This window comes from Mustela erminea, chromosome X (genome assembly GCF_009829155.1).
Source record: "Mustela erminea isolate mMusErm1 chromosome X, mMusErm1.Pri, whole genome shotgun sequence".
Taxonomy (NCBI): Eukaryota; Metazoa; Chordata; class Mammalia; order Carnivora; family Mustelidae; genus Mustela; species Mustela erminea.
The window spans coordinates 14,014,442-14,028,547 of record NC_045635.1 but is presented as its reverse complement, the minus strand read 5'-3'; positions in this window follow the sequence as shown (position 1 = coordinate 14,028,547).

Below are 14,106 nucleotides of genomic sequence, written 5' to 3'. Positions count from 1 at the left end.
AGTTACTCAGTGCTCATCAGGACATGTGCATCCTGGACATCCCCATCACCTGTTCTACCTGTCTCCCCCATCCAGCTCTTCTGTGGTCGCCATCAGCTTGTTCTCTAGTGTTGAGAGTCTATTTCTTGGTTTGTTTCTCTCTCCTTTATTTCCCTCCTTTGTTTCGTTCCCTAAATTCCACATATGAGTGAAATCATACGGTATTTGTCTTCCTCTGACTGGCTTACTTTGCTGAGCACTATACTCTCCAGCTCCATCCATGTCATTGCAAACGGCAAGATTTCATTATTTTTTTATGGCTGAATAATATATCTGTGTATATGTGTGTGTGTATCTCCACATCCTCATCTCCTTTATTTGTCTACTGATGGACACTTAGGTTGCTTCCATAATTTGGCTATTTGCAGTAAACACAGGGGTGCATGTAATCCTTCAAATTAGTATTTTCATATTCTTTGGGTACATACCCAGTAGTGAATTACTGAATCGATCCTATAGTGATTCTGTTTTTAATTTGTTGAGAAACCTCCATTCTGTCTTCCACAGTGGCCACACCAGTTTGCATTTCCACCAACAGTACAAGAGGGTTCCTTTTTCTCCACATCCTCACCAACTCTTGTTTCTTGTGTTATAGATATTAGGCATCCTGACAGGTGTGAGGTGAGAGCTCACTGTGGCTCTGATTTGCATTTCCCTGATGATTAGTGATGTTGAGCATCTTTTCATGTGTCTGTTGGCCATCTGGATGTCTTCTTTGGAAAAATGTCTCTTCATGTCTTCTCCCCATTTTTTAATTGGATTATTTGGTTTTTGGGCATTGAGTTGTGTAAGTTCTTTCTATAATACAGATACTAACCCTTTGTCAGATAGGTCATTTGCAAATATCTTCTCCCATTTTGTAGATTGTCTTTCAGTCCTAGGTATCTTATTATTTTTGGTGCAATTATAAATGGGTTTGTTTTCTTAATTTCTCTTTCTGCTGCTTCATTGTTGGTATACAGAAATGCAGTGGATTTCTGTATACTGATTGTCTTTCTTATTACATTACTGAATTCGTTTATCAGTTCTAGTAGTTTTCTGGGTCTTCTATATACAGTATCATGTCATCTGCATATAGTGAAAGTTTTACTTTTTCCTTACCAATTTGGATGACTTGTTGTTTTTTTTTTTTTTCCAGCATAACAGTATTCATTATTTTTGCACCACACCCCGTGCTCCATGCAGTCCGTGCCCTCTATAATACCCACCACCTGGTACCCCAACCTCCCACCCCCCGTCCCTTCAAAACCCTCAGATTGTTTTTCAGAGTCCATAGTCTCTCATGGTTCACCTCCCCTTCCAATTTCCCCCAACTCCCTTCTCCACTCTAAGTCCCCATGTCCTCCACGCTATTTGTTATGCTCCACAAATAAGTGAAACCATATGATAATTGACTCTCTCTGCTTGACTTATTTCACTCAGCATAATCTCTTCCAGTCCCGTCCATGTTGCTACAAAAGTTGGGTATTCATCCTTTCCGATGGAGGCGTAATACTCTATCCCCAGGGGTACATAATACTCTATCCCCAGGTCTGTGAATCGCCAGGTTTACACACTTCACAGCACTCACCAAAGCACATACCCTCCCCAATGTCCATAATCCCACCCCCTTCTCCCAAACCCCCTCCCCCCAGCAACCCTCAGTTTGTTTTGTGAGATTAAAAGTCACTTATGGTTTGTCTCCCTCCCAATCCCATCTTGTTTCATTTATTCTTCTCCTACCCACTTAAGCCCCCATGTTGCATCACCACTTCCTCATATCAAGGAGATCATATGATAGTTGTCTTTCTCTGCTTGACTTATTTCGCTAAGCATGATACGCTCTAGTTCCATCCATGTTGTCGCAAATGGCAAGATTTCATTTCTTTTGATGGCTGCATAGTATTCCATTGTGTATATATACCACATCTTCTTGATCCATTCATCTGTTGATGGACATCTAGGTTCTTTCCATAGTTACTTGTTGTTTTTTGATTGTTGTGGCTAAGGACCTTCAGTACCATGTTGAATAAAAGTGGTAAGAGTGGACATCCTGTCTGCTTACTGATCTTAGGGGAATAACTCTCAGTTTTTTCCCATTAAGAATAATGTTAGCTGTGGGTTTTTCATATATGGCCTTTATTATGTAGAGATACATTCTGTCTAAACCCACTTTGTTGAGAGCTTTTTTTTTTTTTTAAATCATGATTGGATGTTGTACTTTGTCACATGCTTTTTCTGTATCTTTTGAAATGATCATATATTCCTTATCCTTTCTCTTATTGATGTGACATGTCATGATGGATTTGCAAATATTAAACCACCATTGCATCTCAGGAATAAATCCCACTTGATCATGGTGATGATTCGTTTTTTTCTTTTAATGAACATATAATGTATTATTTGCCCCAGGGGTACATGTCTGTGAATCATCTGTCTTACACAATTCACAGCACTCACCATAGCATATCACTCTCCCTAATGTCCATCACCCAGCCCCCCAGTCCCTCCCATCCACCCTCCCCTCCAGCAACCCTCAGTTTGTTTCCTGAGATTAAGAGTCTCTTATGGTTTGTCTCCCTCTCTGGTCCCATCTTGTTTCATTTTTTTCCCCTCTCTTCCTCCATAACCCCCACCCTGCCTCTCAAATTCTTCACATCAGAGAGATCATATGATAGTTGTCTTTCTCTGATTCATTTATTTCGCTTAGCATAATACCTTGGCAGAATTTCAGTTTTTGATGGGTGCATAGTATTCCATTGTGAGTGTGTGTGTGTGTGTGTGTGTGTGTGTGTATATGTGTATATTTATACACGCACACACACACACACACACACACACATATATATATATATATATATATATATATATACATGCACACCCCCCCCACATCTTTATCTGTGAATCATTCTTTTAATGTATTACTGGATTCAGTTTGATAATATTTTGTTGAAGATTTTGTCATCTATGTCCAGCTGAGTTGTTGGCCTGTAGTTCTCTTTTCATGTAGCATCTTTATCTGGTTTTGATATCAGGGTAATCCTGGTCTCATGGAATGAATTTGGAAGTTTTCCTTTTTTTTTTTTGAATAGTTTGGGAAGAATAGGTATTAGCTCTTCTTTAAATGTTGGTAGAATTCACCTTTGTGGCTCTCTGGTCCTAGACTTTTGTTTATTGAGACTTTTGTGATTACTGATTCAATCTCATTGCTGATAACTGTTCAAATTTTCTGTTTCTTCCTGATTCAGTTTTGGTGGGTTGTATGTTTCTAGGAATTTATTTATTTTTTTCTAAGTCATGTTGGTATATAGTTTGTTGGCATATAGTTTTTCATAATACTCTCTTACAGCTACTGTATTTCTATGGTGTTGGTTGTTGTTTCTCCTCTCTCATTTGTGATTTTATTTTTTGAGTTCTTTCTCTTTTTTTTCCCGATATGTCTGGCTAGAGGTTTATTAAGTTTATTGATATTTTTGAAGATCAAGATCCTGGTTTCATTAGTCAGCTCTATAGTTGTTTTTAGTTTCTATTAAATTTGTTTCTAGTCTTATCTTTGTTATTTCTTTCCTTCTGATGTTTTTATGTGTTGTTCTTTTTCTACCTCCTCTAGATATAAGGTTAGGCTGTTTACTTGTGATTTTTCTTGCTTTTTCAGGTAGGCCTATATTGCTATAAACTTTCCTCTTAGAACTGCTTTTGCTGCATCCCAAATGTTTTGGACCATTGTGATTTCATTTTCTTTTGTCTTAATATAATTTTCATTTCTTCTTTTATTTCCCGGTTGACCCATTCATTGTTTGTAGCATGTTATTTAACTCCTATGTATTTGTATTCTTCCCAGATTTTTTCTTGTGGTCAGCTTTTTTCATTGTGTTGGGGTCAGAAATGATGTGTGGTATGACTTTGATCATGAATTTGTTGAAGTTTGTTTTTTGGGCAAATATGTGATCTATTGTGGAGAATGTTCTGTGTACACTTGAAAAGAGTGTGCTTTCTGCTGTTTTAGGAGGCATGTTCTGAGTATGTCTATTAAATCCATTTGCTCCAGTATGTTATTCAAAGCCACTGTTTCCTTGATATTCTGTTCAGATGATCTGTTCATTGATGCAAGGGTCTGCTACTATTATTGTATTACTATCAATTAGTTCTTATATATTTGTTATTAACTTTTTATGTATTTGAGTGCTCCTGTGTTGGGTACATTAATAATTGTTATGACTTCTTGTTGATTAATGATTATATAGTGTCCCTCTTTTCTCTTGGTACAGTCTTTGCTTTTTATTTAAAAAATTTTGAAAGTTTTTTTATTTAAGTAATCTCTGCGCCCCATGTGGGACTCAAACTGACGACCCTGAGATCTAGTGTTGTGTGCTCTTTTGACTGGACCAGCCAGGTACCCTACAATCTTTAAAAAAAATTATTTATTTTTATTTTTTATGAACATATATTTTTATCCCCAGGGGTACAGGTCTGTGAATCGGCAGGTTTACACACTTCACAGCAGGTGCCCTACAATTAATTATTTTAATTAATTAATTAATTAATTTTTAAAGTAGGCTTCAGTACAAGGCTTGAACTCCTGACACTGAGATCAAGACCTAAGCTGAGATCAAGAGTTCGACACTTAACCAACTGAACCCCCCAGGGGCTCCTACAGTCTTTTTTTGAAGGTCAGTTTTGTCTGATGTAAGTCTTGACATTCCAGCTTTCTTTTCACATCAATTTTCATGATCAATATTTCTTCATCCCCTCACTTTCAATCTGCATGTGTCTTTACGTCTGAAGTGAGTCTCTTGTAGGTAGCATATCAATGGGTCTTTTTTTTTTAATCTATTCTGTCACCCTATGTATTTTGATCGAAGCATTTAGTCCATTTACATTCAAAGTAATTATTGGTAGGTATATATTTATTGCCATTTTATTTGTTTTCTGTTTGTTTTTTATGGATCCTCTCCATTCCCTCTCTTAGTCTCTCCTTTTACCATAAGTTGGCTTTCTTTATTAATATACTTGGATTCCTTTTTATTTTTTATATCTGTTACTGGTTTTTAATTTGTGGTTACCATTTGGTTTATATATAGCATCATCTGTATATAGCAGTCGATATTGAGTTGATGGTCACTTCAGTTTGATCTCATTCTTTACTCTTCTTCCTCTACATTTTAGGTATATGGTGTCATACTTTACAGCGTTTTATGCTGTGAATCCCTTGACTGATTTTTATAGATATACTTATTTTTACTGGTTTTGTGCTTTTTACTTTTCTTATTCTTATTTATGGTCTTTCCTTTCCACTCATAGAGTCCCCTTTAACATTTCTTTTTTTTTTTAAATATTTTATTTATTTATTTGACAGAGAGAGATCACAGTAGGAGAGAGGAAGGGAAGAGATCACAGAGAGAGAGGAAGGGAAGCAGGCCCCCTGCTGAGCAGAGAGCCCGATGTGGGACTCGATCCCAGGACCCTGAGATCATGACCTGAGCCGAAGGCAGCGGCTTAACCCACTGAGCCACCCAGGTGCCCCACCTTTAACATTTCTTGTAGGGCTAGTTTAGTGGTCATGAACTCCTTTAACTTTTGTTTGTCTAGGAGACTCTTTATCTCTCCTTCTATTCTGAATGATCCCCTTGCTGGATAGAGTACTCTTGGCTGCAGGGTTTTTTGTTTTTGTTTTTGTTTTTTAATTTCAGCACTTTGAATATATCATGCCTCTTTTCTGGCTTGCAAAATTTCTCCTGAAAAATCAGATAACCCTATGGGGTTTCTCTTGTATGCAATGGTTTTCTTTTCTCTTCCTGCTTTTAAATTCTTTATTATTGTTCTTTGACATTTTAATTACTGTGTGTCTTGGTGTGGACCTCCTTGGATTGAATTTCTTGGGAGTTTTCTGTGCCTTTTGGACCTGAATTTCTTTTTCCTTTCCCTGATTTGGGAAGCTTTCAGCTATTATTTCTTCAAATACACTTCTACCCCACCCCTTTTCTGTCTTCTGTAAGAAGTCTCTTACAGACTTCTTCTGTAATTCCTATAATGCAAAGTTTATTTCACTTTTGGAGTCACTGAGTTTCCTAAGTCTGTTCTCATTTGGCAATTTTTTTTCTTAAATCTGCTCAGCTTGATTACTTTCCATTACTGTGTCCTCCAAGTTGCTGATTCATTCTTCTAGTTCTTCTAACCTGCTATTTATTCCATCTAATGTATTTTTAATTTCACTTATTGTGTTCTTCATCTCTGATTGGTTCTTTTATATCTCTGTGTTAAAGGTCTCACTGATGTCCTCCACTTTTTTCTCAAGTCCAGTGAGTATGTTTATGATCACTACTTTAAGTTGTTTATCAGCATATTACTTATCTTTGTTCAGCCTAGGTCTCTTGCTGTCCTGTTTGTCATGTTCTTTCATTTGGAACATATTCCTCTGTGTCTTCATTTTGTCTAACACCCTCTCTTTGTCTGTTTTTCTGTTAGGAAAGTCAGCTCTGTCTCTTACTCTTGAAAGTACTGGGTAGGGCATGTACTTTTAACAAGGTGGGGCTGGTCCTCTTCCACAGTGGACACAGAGCTGCTGCTGAAACAGGGCTGGCTGAGGCCACTCTGCAAAATGCACACGGTGGGGGGGGGGGTGAAACCTCTCAAGCTTTGTGTGCCAGCCCTCTACCCCCACCCTGGGATGCTCCCCCTGCTGTGGAAACCGGGGGGGGGGGGCTGGACGGGACTGGTCTGCAAAGTATGTGGGGTGGGGTGGGAATACAGTTTTAACAATGTGTGAGGATCCTCTGAAGGAGGTGACCAGCGACTTCTGCTGAGACCTAGACCCTGCAGGGCACACAGTTGGGAGACACAGTGTTTGGTGAGGTTTGCAACAGTTGTCTGGGGAAAGTACCCACAGTCCTGGGACTGAGGTTGGGGGTGGGGTGGGGTGCGACGCAGCATAAGGTTAGGTACGGAAAGCTGGTTCCAGGCTGTTTCCTACGGGTAGTGGTGTGTTTTTGCTGGGGTTGGGGAAGAGAAATTGTGCCTAGCAGCAACTCTTTTTCTGGAGAAGTCCCTCAAGGAATTCTAAATAACTAAATAACTCTCCCACACGCCCCAGGTGTTTTTTAAACTACTGCTTCTCTAGTGTATTTCCACAGGCTGTTTGTTGTGCTGTCTCTTTAAAGGCAGAGACTTAGCTTCTTATTGCCCTCTGGGCTCTCCCAGAGCTGAACCTGCTAATTTTTTTTGAAAGTTCTAGACTTTAAGTCCCACTGATTGTAAAAACTCACAAAATTTGGCCTGTCTTATTTTCAAAGCCAAGTGCTATGGGGATTTATTTTCCCCATGCAGCCTCCCGGGTGTGATAGTCTATTTCTCATTCCTCTCCGTGCCTGGGGCTTCCTCCCTCCAGTAGCCAGTCCCATGGAGTTTAGCTCCCCACTGCATCTCTGACCCTTCTTACTCTTTTACATGTGGCCTCTTCTGTACATTTAGTTGTGGAGTTTGTTTGGCTAGTCTTTGGTTGTTTTCTGGGTTATTTACATGGATATGAGTGTATCTAGTTGTATCCGTGGGACAAGGTGAGCTTAGAGTCCTCCTGCTCCTCCATCTTCCCTGAAAGTATCTTTTCCTCTGCTTTTATACTTAGAAAATTTGATACGATGTCAGTGTGATTTAAGCATTTGTTTTAAAATTTGTGTGTCTTTTTTAGTCATTAACCCATCAAGAAGTTATTTTGTGTTATGAGGGGATATATGAATTTAACTGTTTTATTTTTTTTTTCTGATTGAGTCAACTACTTAACCTGGGATAGTTATATAATAACGCTTTTGTTCACCACTGATTAGTATGATGACCTTTGTTATATACCAGATTCTTATATGTATTTGTCTGTCACAGTTCACTATAGCTTTAAGTGGGATATGTTTAGATATAGGTAAGGATTCACTTCTTTTAATATGCAAAGTATTAACAAGGACTGACCAGACTCTACTGGATCAGTGTCTTCTAGAGAAAAGAAACAGAACTGGTTTTCTACTAGCAAGTGAGTTGGCACCTACAGTTGTCTTCATGGAAGTGCTGGAAGGTCATTGACCTATAGGCTTCTAGAGTTCCTAGGCAATTTAGTTACGGGCTGCTATTAAAAAATAGATACATCTTACTAAACTGGGTTGGGGAGCAGGATAAAGTAGAATGACATGCAAAAGTCATTATTTCAAGATAACAAAAACTTATTTGAAAACTTTGAGTTGTGGCATCTTCATAACATAGCCCTCATGACAGACTCTGCAGTGTCTTAAAACAGTTCAAGAAATTGATTCAAGAGATGTGTTACCTTGATAGTAAGTTTTTTTTTTAAGATTTTATTTATTTATTTGACAGAGAGAGATCACAAGTAGGCAGAGAGGCAGGCAGAGAGAGAGGAGGAAGCAGGCTCCGTGCTGAGCAGAGATCCCGATGCGGGGCTCGATCCCAGGGTCCTGGGATCATGACCTGGGCTGAAGGCAGAGGCTTTAACCCACTGAGCCACCCAGGTGCCCCAATAGTAAGTTTTTTTTCCCTTTTTTTTTTGATTTTTTATAAACATATATTTTTATCCCCTGGGGTACATGTCTGTGAATCTCCAGGTTTACACACTTCACAGCACTCACCAAAGCACATACCCTCCCCAATGTCCATAACCCCACCCCCCTTCTCCCAACCCCCCTCCCCCCAGCAACCCTCAGTTTGTTTTGTGAGATTAAGAGTCACTTATGGTTTGTCTCCCTCCCAATCCCATCTTGTTTCATTGATTCTTCTCCTACCCACTTAAGCCCCCATGTTGCATCACCACTTCCTCATATCAGGGAGATCATATGATGGTTGTCTTTCTCCGCTTGACTCATTTCGCTAAGCATGATACGCTCTAGTTCCATCCATGTTGTCGCAAATGGCAAGATTTCATTTCTTTTGATGGCTGCGTAGTATTCCATTGTATATATATACCACATCTTTATCCATTCATCTGTTGATGGACATCTAGGTTCTTTCCATAGTTTGGCTATTGTGGACATTGCTGCTATAAACATTCGGGTGCACGTGCCCCTTCGGATCACTACATTTGTATCTTAAGGGTAAATACCCAGTAGTGCAATTGCTGGGTCATAGGGCAGTTCTATTTCCAACATTTTGAGGAACCTCCATGCTGTTTTCCAGAGTGGCTGCACCAGCTTGCATTCCCACCAACAGTGTAGGAGGGCTCCCCTTTCTCCGCATCCTTGCCAGCATCTGTCATTTCCTGACTTGTTGATTTTAGCCATTCTGACTGGTGTGAGGTGATATCTCATTGTGGTTTTGATTTGTATTTCCCTGATGCCGAGTGATATGGAGCACTTTTTCATGTGTCTGTTGGCCATCTGGATGTCTTCTTTGCAGAAATGTCTGTTCATGTCCTCTGCCCATTTCTTGATTGGATTATTTGTTCTTTGGGTGTTGAGTTTGCTAAGTTTTGAATGTTGGTAATTCAGAATTCTTTTGGAAGAAAGTGCCTTTTAAAATTTTTGCTGAGGGTGCATGGGTGGCTCGGTCGGTTTATTGTCCACCTCTTGATTTCGGCTCAGGTAATGATTGTGAGATGGAGCCCTGCATTGGGCTCCACACTGGGTGTGGAACCTGCTTAGGATTCTCTCTTTCCCTCTGCCACTCCCTCCCCTCTTTCTCCTTCTCTAAAACAGAAACAAAAATAAACTTTTACTGTATTAGCTAGGGAGACTCTAGGTGCTATGAAAGGTAGCCCGCCCCCCCCCCCCCCCAGTTTTAGTGGTTTAACAAAATAGAATTTGTTCTTGCCTTCCTAACTATTCAAGAGAAAGTTCCTGGTCAGCAGTCGGTGTTCCATGAAGTCATACAGGGAACCAGGCTCCTTGCATCTTGTGTCTTTGCTGTCCCTAGGGCATCACACTTCAATGTTTAATCTTTTGCATTTAGCTAGTAGCCAAGTGGAAGAAAAGAAAGTAGAGAAAGCACACCTGTTTTCTAATCCCCTGGGTTCAGAAGGGGCACACGTCACTTCTGCTCACCTTCCTTTGTCAAAAACTAGCTATATTGCTCTACCTAGATGCTGGAAATATAGAACCTGGCTGAAAAGGCATTTCCTAACAATAATTCTATATCATGGAAGGGAATGTATGATTTTTATTGTATGATTAGCTGTCTCTGCCACATTTACTAAGCAGATTTTCAGGTATGTAATCCATGGGGTAGAAGAGAATTTGTTATAATACAGAGTGTCTCAGCTTCCACACTATTAACATTTTGGATTGAATGATTCTTTGTTGTGGGGGCTTATCCTGTGCATTTTAGGATGTTTAGTAGCATCTCTGATCTCTTATTAGATGCCAGTAGCATATCTCTAGGTGTCACTGTTTTCTATTCATTCCTCTTGTTCTTTATTTCCTTGGTCTTCCACTGTTTTTCTGTCTTCTCTGGCTTTAACTGAGCATTTTGTATGATTCTATTTTCTCTCCACTCAGCATAACAGTTAAATTTTTAAAATAACTTTTATTTAGTGGCTGCTCTAGAACTTACAGTATACATATATAACTATTTCTAGTCCACTTTCAAATAACACTGTACTGCTTCATGAGTAGTGCAAGAGCCTTATAGCAGAATACTCCCATTCCATCCTCGCAATCCATTATAGCACTGCTCTCATTTATTTCACTTATCTATAAGCTGTATTTGCTGAATATGTTCTTGCTATTGCTATATTGAACAAAGTGTATTCTGTTAGGTCAGTTAAGACTCAGAAAAATAAAAGGTCTTATTTTTCCTTTCTTTATTCTTCCTCTAGCATCCTTCCTTTCCTTATGTAGATCTGACTTCTGACCTGTACCATTTTCCTTCTCTTTGAAGAACTTCTTTGAACAATTCTTGCAAGACAGGTCTATTGGCAACAGATTCCCTTAATTTTGTTTGTCTGATAAAGCCTTTATTTCTCCTTCACTGTTGAAGGATAATTTTTTTGGATATAGAAATCTTGGTTGGTGGGTTTTTTTCTTTCAACATGTTAAGTATTTTACTTCACTTTCTTTGCATGATTTCTGAAGAAAAGTCAGATGTAATTCTTATCTTTGCTCTTCTGTAAGTAAGGTGTTTTTTCCTTTGTCTTCTTTCAATATTTTTCTTTGTCTTTGATTTTCTGAATTAAATATTTATTTTGCTTGGTGTTCTCTGAATGCCTGGATCTGTGGTTTGATGTCTGTCATTAATTTTGGAAAATTCTCAGTCATTCTTATTACAGATATTTCTTTTTTCCTTCCTCTCTTTCTTCTCCTTCTGGTATTCCAGTATGTGTATGTGACACTTTTGTAATTATCCTATGGTTCCAGTCTCTCTTTTCATTTTTTTTTTTTTAAGATTTTATTTGTTTATTTGACAGACAGAGATCACAAGTAGACAGAGAGGCAGGCAGAGAGAGAGGAGGAAGCAGGCTCCCTGCTGAGCAGAGAGCCCGATGCGGGACTCGATCCCAGGACCCTGGGATCATGACCTGAGCCGAAGGCAGCGGCTTAACCCACTGAGCCACCCAGGCGCCCTCTCTTTTCATTTTTGTCTCTTTGCATTTCAGTTTTAGAAGTTTTTGTTGACATGTCTTAAAGCTCACTGATTCCTTCTTCAGCCATTTCTAACCTGCTGCTGAGCCCATCTGAGGAATTCTTCAATTCTTTTAGTGTTTTTACCTCCAGCATTTCCTTTTGATTCTTAGGATTTCCATGTCTCTGCTTCTATTATCTGTTTGCTTCTTTCTGTTGTCTACAGTTTCTATTAGAGCTCTTGTTATATTAATTATAGGAGCTTTAAATTCTCAGTCTAATAATTACAAAATCTCTACCATATCTGAGTCTGGTTCTGATGCTTGGTTTGTCTCTTTAGACTGTGATTTTTGCCTTTTTGTGTGCTTTGTAATTTTTTTTTTTAAGAAAGCCAGATGTGATATAATGGGTAAAAGGAACTGAGGTAAATAGGCCACTAATATGAGGTTTTATGTTCTACCTGGCTAGGAGTTAGACTGTGTTTACTGTTTGCTGTAGCTGTAGGTGGAAAGGCTAAAATTTTCTCTGGTGTCCTTATATTTGTACTGCTGTTGCCTTCGGGTTTCCCTACAGACTTCTTAAATATGCTCTGAGATGTGCAGGTCTCTCAGTTGTATTCCTCTATTATTATACAAGAACCCTACTGATGTGATGGTAAGATGTTGGTGGTGGGACACATTTTGTAACCCTATGATTAGGTCTTGGCCTTTTGATGAGTCTGTGCCCCTGGGCTGTGGCCTCCACAAGTGCTTTTCATCCCTCCCCAACCTTAGGTGAAACAGGAAGGATAGATGGGGCTAAAGTTGGGTGTTTCCCTTCTCCCAGATCACATAGGCTCTAGTAAAACACCTAATTGGTTATGCTCTAGCAAAATAGTTTTTCTTAAGGGTAGGTCTTGTTAAGAAAAACAGCATGCTCTGGGCATATTTTAAAATGACCACTTTTCCTCTCCCCCTACTAGAAGCAAGGGGAGACTCCCCCCTGCCCCCCTGCCCCACATCTGTCTTAACTATGAGAACCTGACAGGGCTCCTGAAGGTAAAACTCATAAAAGTGTGGGCTCACCTTAGGGCTGGGCCCCTCCATGATTTTAATTTTCACAGCCTTGTCCATACTTTGCCATCAGCATTTCATCAATTGAAGTGTACATTTTCCTGCCCGGGTACGGGTTCCAGTACTGGTTTCTGCTCCTGATAGTAAGCTGTGATTCTTTGTATCTGTGATTTTATCTCTTTAAATTTTTGGATTTGCACTGTGACCTCAATTTTTGGATGGACCTAAGAGAAGTTGTTGATTTTCAGTTTCTTCAGCTTTTTTCTTATTGTGAGAATGGGAGTAGTAACTTCCAAGATTCTCACATGCTGGACAGAAACCAGAAGTTTGCCATCTGCCATCTTGTGACAACCAAAACTGCCAGGTTTTTTTCTGGAGAGAAGGCAGATCACCCTCAGCTGTGAATCATTGCTACAACACGATGTAGAATACTACATATAATGATATTTAATAATATATTTTTGTGGGAGAGAGCACTGTGGTTTCTCTTGGTGCATGGCATAGGGCTCTGACAGAGATTGGCTAGATGCTTGTCTGACCCATTTGCTCTTCTTGCACACTCAGTTATAACTGCATTTCTCAACTTTCTAGGTTGGGGCCATGTGATCTGTTCCTGCTAACTGAAAGTGGCTGGAAGTGCTGTCCATCACTTCTAAGTCTGGCCCCTAAATCATACCATGTGATCATCTGTATTCAGTCACTTTATTTATTAGCTAACCAAATTTAGAGAATCCCAAGCATGTAGGGAATGACGGGCTTATGAGGTTAGAGTCTGGACCCCTGAGTCATGGTTTGAAGGAAAGCCACCAGGGAGAGCCTGTCAACAAGAACACCCATGCTGGATTTTGTGTGAGAAGTAATATATGTTAGAATTGGCAATTAATTACTGCAGCATATCCTAGCTTAACCTCACTAGTTCAGAAGCTCAGAACATTTGATACTAAAAAATACGGCAACTACAACTGTTGTTCAACACAGTACTGGAAGTCCTAGTCTCAGCAATCAGACAACAAAAAGAAGTAAAAGCCATCCAAACTGGCAAAGAAGAAGTCAAACTTTCACTCTTCACAGATGACATGATACTCTATGTAGGAAACTTGAAAGACCCTCCCCTCTACTGCCACCGCCAAAATTGCTAGAATTGATGCCAGAATTCAGCAAAGTCACAGGATATAAAATCAATGCACAGAAGTCTGTTGCATTTCTATATACCAACAATGAAGCAGCAGAAAGAGACATCAAGGAATCAGTCCCATTTACAATTGCACCAAAAACCATAAGATGCCTAGGAGTAAACCTAACCAAGAATGTAAAAGATGTGTACTCTGAAAACTACAGAACACTTCTGAGAGAAATTGAGGAAGATACAAAGAAATAGAAAAACATTCCTTGCTCATGGATTGGAAGAAAAAACATTGTTAAAATGTCTATGCTACCAAAACCAATCTACACGTTCAGTGTAATCCCTATCAAAATACCACCAACATTTT